Below are 9,141 nucleotides of genomic sequence, written 5' to 3' on the forward strand. Positions count from 1 at the left end.
AGAAAGTGTAGCATGGGCATAAAGATAGACATATGGATCAGTGGAATAAAACTGAGAGTTCAGAAATAATCCCATATGTCTATGATCAATTGATTTTGACAAAGCTGTCAAGACCACTGGATGGGGAAAAGAACGGTCTTTTCAACAAATAGTGCTGTGAACTGTTTATCCACCTGCAAAGGAATAAAATTGGACCCCTACTTCATACCATAAAGAAAAATAACTCAAAATGAATCAAAGATCTAAGTGTCTAAGACTTCAAACTGCAAAACTCTTAGAAGAAAACACAGTGATAAATCATTGTCTCCTTGTATTAGGTTTCTTATATATGACTCCTAAATTGAAAGCAACCAAAGAAAAAATAGATACATTGATCTATTGATCTTCAGCCAAATTGATAACTTTTGTACATCAAAGTATACTATAAATAATTGAAAAAACAATATTCAGAATGGAACAAAATATTTACAAAATATCTGATATGGATCTATTATCTAAGATATAGGAAGAACCCTTACAATTCCATGATGAAAGACAACCCAGTTTTAAAGTGAGAAAATAGATATTTCAAAGCAGATACACAAATGGTCAATAAGCCCAGGAAAAGCTGCCCAATATCAATAGTCATTGAGGAAATGAAGATCAACACCATAATGAGATACCATTTCAGACCCACTAAGATGGGAAATACATTCTTTTACCCAGCACTAAGCCACAACTTTATCCATGATAGAAACAGTGCAGATTTCAAACCAAACTGCAGTTACTCTTTTGAAACACGAGTTCTCCTTTTCACATGGTTACATTGACAATTCCCTAGTAGCATTTACAGCACCATTTCTGTTGTTCTTCAGGGCTTGTGACATGATGAATTTCATGTCCTTAACTTCAGGACCAGAATGTGCATCATCACCTCTTCCTCTTCACTCACCTTAGGACTGCTGGCGTCTGTGTTTTCTTCAATATCCAAGACAGGTTCACTTGCATTTTTAATTTCTCAGGAGCTGCTAGCTGTGCTTTCTAAGATAAAGCCCCCAAAACATATCTGAAGTTGGTCTCTTGTAAACATCAGTATTTTTAGATTTCTGGATAGTGACTCTAGTAACCACAATAATCCATTAAATCCTAGTTTGGACATAGCCTTCCATGGTTTCCTTTCACTCTGACCTTTTTGCTTTAATGACTGCCTCTTCATTGACTGCAGCTGCTGCTGTCAGCTTGGTCTTTTTTTGTGATTGCCTGTAGGGAAACTTGTTCCTCTAGTTCTAGTATTGATTCCTCCTTGTCAAAATCTGTTCTGGACCTCGTCCCTACCTGGGGCTATGGTAACTCCTCCTCTGTAGCAGGAACCAATTCATTGGCTTCATGGGGCATTTTGTGCAGTGAATGCAGAAAGATGGCTATGCTTTAAACAAACAAAAAATTAACAAGTGTTCGTATGGATGTGGAGGAAATGGGACTCTTATATGTTGCTGGAGGAAAGGTAAAATGGAACAGCTGCTGTGGAAAACAGTTTGGCAGTTCCTCAAAATGTTAAACACAGTATTACCACATGACCCAGCTCCTAGGTTTATACCCAAAAGAACTGAAAACATATGTTCACATTAAAAAAAAACTGTTACACAAATGTTCATTTATCAGTCAGGGTTCTCCAGATAAACAGAACCAAAAAGATATATGTATATGCATTAAGAGATTGATTACAAGAATTAACTCATGATTCTAGGGGCTGGCAAGTCTGAATTCATAGGGCAGGCTGGAGGCTGGAAATTCCAGCGAGATGATAAATTCCTTAGTTAGTGAGCTCCTTAGATGATAAATTCCTTAGTTTGGGAGCTTAAGAATTGGAGAGTATAGTTTTGGGGCAGAATTCCTTGTGATCTCTGTAAGCCTCAGGTTACTGATAAGATTTTCAGTGATTGGGTGAGGCCTATAGATATTATAGAGGGTGATCTCCTTAAGTTTGTACCAACTGATTATAGATGTTAATCTCATCTATAAAATGCATCTGCAGTAATAACTAGGCCAGTGTTTGACCAAATAACTGACCACCATAACCTAGCCAAGTTGACACATAAAATCAACCATCAAAGTTTATACGGGGATGATTTTGTAGTCCTAAACGTAAAGGTAAAACAACCCAGTGTCCAATAACTGAAGAATGGATAAACAAAATGTGGTGTATCCATATCCTGGAATATTTTTATCAATGAAAATAAATGATTCTTGATACAACATGAATGAGTCATGAGAACTTCCTGGTACAGGGAGAAAGCCAGAAGCAGAGGGTCACTGAAGGTACGATTCTGTTTATATGAAACGTTCAGAACAGGCAAATTTGTAGTCACAAAGTAGACTTCTGGTTGTCAGGAAATGGGAAAGGAGGAATTGGGAATATGGGGTTCTTTTTCTGATGACAGAAGTATTCTGGAATCAGATCATGGTGATAGTTGCAAAACATTATGAATGTATTAAAGAAAAAAACACTGAATCATATACTTTAAAATGAATAAATAGTAATTTTTTTGTTTTGTTGATCACATCTAAACAAGATTGTTAAAAAGAATCAATGGGTTCTGTAAGTAGAAGGATAGAAACTCCATGAAATAATCAAAAGGAAATGCTAGAAATTAAAAAAAAAACAAGAAACTGAAGAATGTTTTGATGTGTTCATCAGTAGACGGGACACAGCCAAGGAAAGAATCAATAGGTTTGAAGTAATGACAACCTAAACTTGCCATATGTAATACAAAAATAAATTATAAAGCAGAAGAGAAAAGCTTAGAACATTTATGGATTTTGAAAAACTGATTTTAAAGTTTATGAGCAAAGGCAAAAGATATAGAATAGCCAACACAAAATGAAAAAAAAAAATGACAAAAGACTGACACTACCTGACTTCAAGACTTTCTATAAAGCTATAATAATCAAGACAGTATTTTTTTAATGAAAGAATAGACAAACAGATCAATGAAACAGAATAGAGAGCCCACAAATAATTCACACAAATGTAGTTAAGCAATTTTTGACCTAGGAACAATTCAGTGGAGAAAGTATAATCTTTTCAGTAAAAATAAAAAAAGAAAGTAATAAATCTAGACCAGACCTCATATTTTTCTCAAAATTTAACTCAAAATGGAAGTAGGTATAAAATGTGAAACATAAAACTTCTAGAAGGAAATAATAGAAAATCTTTGCGATCTTGAGTTTGCCAATAAGTTTTTAGATACACCAAGAGTATGATTTATAAGAGAAAGAAATTAAGTTGGACTTTATTATAATTAAAAACTTCTTTCATAAAAAGATACTGTTAAAATGAAAAGCAAAACCCAAACTGGGAGGAAATATTTGCTAAAAACACACTTGATAAAGGACTTATAAAACTATACACAAAGACAGGCGGCCACAGTGGCTCAGCAGGCAGAGTTCTAGCCTGACAGCCAGAGTCCAGGGTTCGTTTCCCAGTGCCTGCCTATGGAAAAAAAAACAAAACAAAACTATACACAAAGAAATCTTAAAACTGAAAACTAAGGAAACAAAAAATCCAAATTAAAAGTGTGCAAAAGATCTGAACAGACACATCAACAAATATACATATATACATACATATAAATGGCAAATAAATACATGAAAGATGATCAACACAATTTTTCATGAGAGATTTGAAATTAAAAGAAGATATCATTCCCATTAGACTGTCCCAAATAAACAAAAAACTCACAATACCAAAGGCTAGTTAGTTTTTGGAGCAAAAAGAACTTTAATTTCATTGCTATGGAAATTTAAAATAATGCAGCCACCCTGGAAGATAGTTTGGCATTTTCTTACAAAGCTAAACATAGTTTTAACATATGATGCATAAATCCCACTCCTAGTGAGTTTTTCAGTTGATTAAAAAATTTATGTATGCCCCCAAATCTACACATGAATGTTTATAGTAGTATTCTTCATAAATGTCAGAAATTAGAAGTAACCAAGACATACAGTAGGCAAATGGATGAGCAAATTGTTGTACATCTATACAATGGAATATATTTCACTCGTTAAAAAAATGAATTGTTGAGTCATGAAAAGACATGGAGGAACCTTAAACACATATTGCCAAAAGAAAATGTTAGTCTGGAAGGGCTGCATACTGTATGATTCCAATTAGATGGCATTCTAGAGAAGATAAAACAACAGAAACAGCGAAATTATCAGTGGTAATCAGAAATAGTGTTTAATAGGGGTGGAGGGCAGGAATGATAGGTAAAGTACAGGGGATTTTAGGGTGAAACTATTCTGCTAATGACATTAACCATTTGTGGACACTCATAGAACTTTATAGCACAAAGAGGGAACCTTAATGTAAGCAAATAAAAAAAAAATCATTCAGTAGTTTAGGTTATACCAGGAAGAAATGCAGACTGTAACAAAAGAATCTAAATGTATTACAAATATATGAAACAACCTCATTAAAGGGGTGAGGGGAAGAGCTGGTAACCTCAGTAACTTTGAAAATGATTAGAATCAGTGTGCTGGTTTGAAGCTGTTATATACCCCAGAAAACCCATGTTCTTTTAATCCATTCTTATGGGTACAGGCACACTGTGGGAGGGATCATTTCATTAGGTTGTTTCCATGCAGATGTGACCCACCCAACTGAAGGTAGGTCTTTATCCTTTTACTGAAGTCTTCTATGAAGAGAATAAAGACAGAAAACAAGAGAGACAGATAAAGAGAGCAGAGAAATGAGACCAAGTGAAGGACACAGAGAGAGAGAGCGAGACATGCCCTGGACATACTAAGAGAAGACCCACAGGACACAAAGAGCTGTGCCTGGAGAAGCAAGCAAGGACACGTGGAAACTTAAGGCAATAGAACCCAGAGACCAGTAGATATGGCCATGTGTTTTTCCACGTGACAGAGGAACCCTGGATACCATTGGCCTTTCGTCAGTGAAGATAGCATCTTGTATCTGTGGCTTTAGAATTGTCACTTGTAACTTAAAAAATCCCCATTGACAAAGTCAACCCATTTCTGATATATTGCATTGCAGTAGCTTTAGCAAACTGAAATAATCAGTAATATCAAAGGCAAAAGCAATTTCACATAAGGACTGTACTCTATCTAATTGATTGTTAAGGTTATTTCCCACTGGGGTGTGGGTTAACAATTCTGGCATTGCTATACATTTATACGGGAATATAACAGTTAAGTAAATGGATGGTAAATGGTGGGACTCAAGTTTATCATTGATTGAGTGAGAATTTATAGATAAGCAAGGGAAGAAGGATGGAAAGGCCCAGTTATTACTGGATAAGAGTTGCAATGATCAGAGTCAGAGACATCAGTTAAAACTCATTTTTAATGGATGGACCTAGAGAATATTATGCTGAGTGAGTCCAGCCAAAAACTAAAGGACAAATACTGTATGGTCCCACTGATGTGAACGGACATTCGAGAATAAACTTGAAATATGTCATTGGTAACAGAGTCCAGCAGGAGTTAGAAACAGGGTAAGATAATGGATAATTGGAGCTGAAGGGATACAGACTGTGCAACAGGACTAGATACAAAAACTCAAAAATGGACAGCACAATAATACCTAATTGTAAAGTAATCATGTTAAAACACTGAATGAAGCTGCATCTGAGCTATAGGGTTTCTTTTTTTTTTACTATTATTACTACTTTTATTTCTTTTCTCTATATTAACATTTTATATCTTTTTCTGTTGTGTTGCTAGTTCCTCTAAACCGATGCAAATGTACTAAGAAACGATGATCATGCATCTATGTGATGATGTTAAGAATTACTGAGTGCATATGTAGAACGGTATGATTTCTAAATGTTGTGTTAATTTCTTTCTTTTTTTTTTTCTTTCTTTCCGTTAATAAAAAAATAAAAAAATTAAAAAAATTAAAAAAAGCAAAAAAAAAACCCTCATTTTTAGCTTCACATAGATACATGTGGCTAATATAGAGCTATTTATAGATACATGTGTATACAAGGATTAGTAAAGACATACATTTCTTTTCTTTTCAACTGAGAGGGCTGTATTACTTAGGGTTCTCTACAGAAACAGAATCAACAGGGAACATTCGCAAATATAAACTTTATAAAACTGTCTCATGTGACCTTGGGAACATGGAGTCCAAAATATGCAGGGTAGGCTATGAAGCCAACGATTCCAATGGAGGGCCTGGATGAACTCCACAGGAGAGGCTCGCCAGCCAAAGCAGTAAGAAGCTGTCTCTTCTGAATCCTCCTTAAAAGGCTTCCAGTGATTAGACTGAGAATCACTCATTGCAGAAGACACGCCCCTTGGCTGATTACAAATGGAATCAGCTGTGGATGCAGCTGACATGATCATGATCTAATTCTATGAAATGTCCTCATCACAACGGACAGGCCAACACTTGTCCAACCAGACAAACAGGTACCACCAGTTGGCCAAGATGACACAATGACCTGACCATGACAAGGGCCTAAAAGAAATGACACATCAGTAGAATTTAGCATATTTCTTGTCCACATCTTGGTTTCTAACGCCATTCTCCAATAAAATGAACTAGAGTTCCTTGGAGAAATGGCTGGAGAACAAAATATGTAAGATGAGCCTGGAGCATCCTGTAGCACCAGAAAGTGAGAATGTGCTAAAAAAAAAAAGAGTAGAGACATGTCAAATAGGCACAGAAGTCAATGGAACAGCTCTCGTTGGCTAACGCAGGAACAATTTGAGCACAATATAAATAAAGTAGTTTGGGATGATAATCCAAGATCTTAAAAATATCTGTGAGTTCATATAGATATGAAGAAATGATTGAATACATTAATAAATGGGAAATAAAAGACAAATGTCCCATTCAGAAGAATTCCAAATAGTTTATTTAGTTACTCTACATTAAAGAAGAGGAAGAATAACTTCCTACTCTTTAAGTGTAGTTTGCCCATAGAGAATTCTTCCAAAAAGTACAGTATAGAAAGAGAGAATAAAAGGTAACTATTAAGTGGATAATCCTGACAAATACTACAAAAGCCAGATGATAAAGATCAAAATTAACAGCCATACCTCATTTTGATCATATGTACCCTTAATATGATGCAGTGAAAATGGCACTTACTCACTGTGAGCTCCCACCCCAAAAGCAATAAACTTAGTCTAGTCATGAGAAAAATATTATTCAAATCCCAGCTGAAGGTCATTCAACGAAATACCCTATCAGTCTTCCTCAAAGCTGCCAAGGTCATTGTGATGGTCTGAAAGAATTATGTACCCTAGAAAAGCCACATCTTAATCCTGATCCAATCTTGTGGGAACAACTGTTTCTTTTAATCCTGATTCATTACTGTAGGTTGGACTCTTTTGATTAGATTATCTCCACAGCAAGGTGACACATCCAATTGTGGTTGTGACCTTTGATTAAATGGAGATATGACTCCACCCATTCCAGGTGGGTCTTGATTAGTTTTTTGGATTCCTTTAAAAGAGGAAATATTTTGGACAGAGTCAGAAGTGGCAAAAATGACAGAAGCCTCAGAGCTGCAGAAGTTTCACAGCAGAGCTGACACAAATGTGGACATGTGGAGAACAGAGACAAGGATGTTTGAAGAAGCTTGGAGCTCAGCAGACATTGCGATGTGTCTTTCCATGAGATGTGAAGCAAGCCAGTACCTAGAGAGAGCCAAGGGAAGCCAAGAGATGAAAGCCAGCCTTGAACAAATAAAGTGAGGAACCTCCACAGGAACAGAGGCTGAAAGCAAAGGAGCCCAGGTACAGGGGACCAGCAGATGCCAGCCACCTGACTACCCAGCTGACAGAGGTGTTCCTGATTCATCGGCCTTTCTCGAGTGAAGGTAAGCTCTCAGTGGTGCTTTAATTTGGACATTTTCACTTCCTAAGAAACATAAACTTGTAACTTTAATTAAATTTCCATTTTTAAAAGCCATTCCAGTTCTGGTAGATCACATTCTGGCAGCTAGCAAACTAACACAGTCATAAACAAGGAAATCTGAGAAATTGTCACAGTCTAGAAGAGCCAAAGGAGACATGGTGACTAAATGGAATGTGGTTTCCTGGATGAGGTTCTGCAACAGGAAAAAAAAAATTACATATAAGCCTGAATAATCTGAATAAACTATGGAGTTTAGCAATGTTTCGATTTTGGTTTATTGTATATAACAAATGTGCCACATTAATGTAATCTATTAGTAATAGGGGAAACTGTGTATGTGGTATATGAAAATTCTCTGTCTTCACAATTTTTTTGTACACTAAAACTGTTCTAAAAATTTCTTGCGTACAAGAAAATAAATGATCAGAATCACAATAAGACAATACCAAGTAGTCTAACATATGTGTAAAAAGAGTAGAGAGAAGTAAGTGCAAAAAAACATTTGACATTAAAAAGACTAAAAATTTTCCAATTTTGATAAAAGGTATAAGCTGACACAGATCAGAGAACAACAAACCAAAACCAAAACAAGTATTAATAAAACATATCAAAGCATATTATAATCAAATATCTGAAGTCCAATGATAAAAGGAAAAAGATAGATTATATATATTGAACCACAATAAGAGTTCTCATCAGATAAAATACACTTGAAAAGACATCAAGAATTTTTTAAATGCCATCCTAGTATTATATATATAATATTTTAAAACTTTTTTCAAAGTAATTGTCAAAGCAAGACCTTATATCAGTAAAAGATGATTAGCAGATCTGCAATTTTTTTTAAAAGTGATTTAAAAAGTGTCAGTATGAAGTAAAATAATACCAGATGAAAACCTGAATCACAGATGAACTGGAAAACTTTATCACAGAAATATGATCTTATAAAAAACATAGGAAAGATGACTATGTTGTTAAGTATTAAAGATATTGCTTCCTCATTTTTAGTATATTTTAAATAACCATTTACAAAAGTTAGTAACATTGCATTTTGGGATTTTTATCATGAGAAGAAGTAAAAGGTATGATAATAATTACACTTAATACAGTTGGAGAAAATATTTAAATGATGTCATTTTTCTATTTTAATTAAATTTACGGTTATTCAGGAATCATTTCTCAACAATGATTGTTTTCTTTGTTTTTAAATGTACACACAGAATGTACTACTGTCTCTTTAAAACAGGAAAAAATATATTTTCTGT

At 34.9% G+C, this 9,141-nt stretch overlaps 1 pseudogene; it reads right to left on the bottom strand.

Annotated features, from left to right (window-relative positions):
• Nucleotides 1-800: 800 nt before the first annotated feature.
• LOC143657808 (nascent polypeptide-associated complex subunit alpha pseudogene) lies at nt 801-1,374 on the bottom strand (annotated as a pseudogene).
• Nucleotides 1,375-9,141: the final 7,767 nt, after the last annotated feature.

This window comes from Tamandua tetradactyla, chromosome 15 (genome assembly GCF_023851605.1).
Source record: "Tamandua tetradactyla isolate mTamTet1 chromosome 15, mTamTet1.pri, whole genome shotgun sequence".
NCBI lineage: Eukaryota > Metazoa > Chordata > Mammalia > Pilosa > Myrmecophagidae > Tamandua > Tamandua tetradactyla.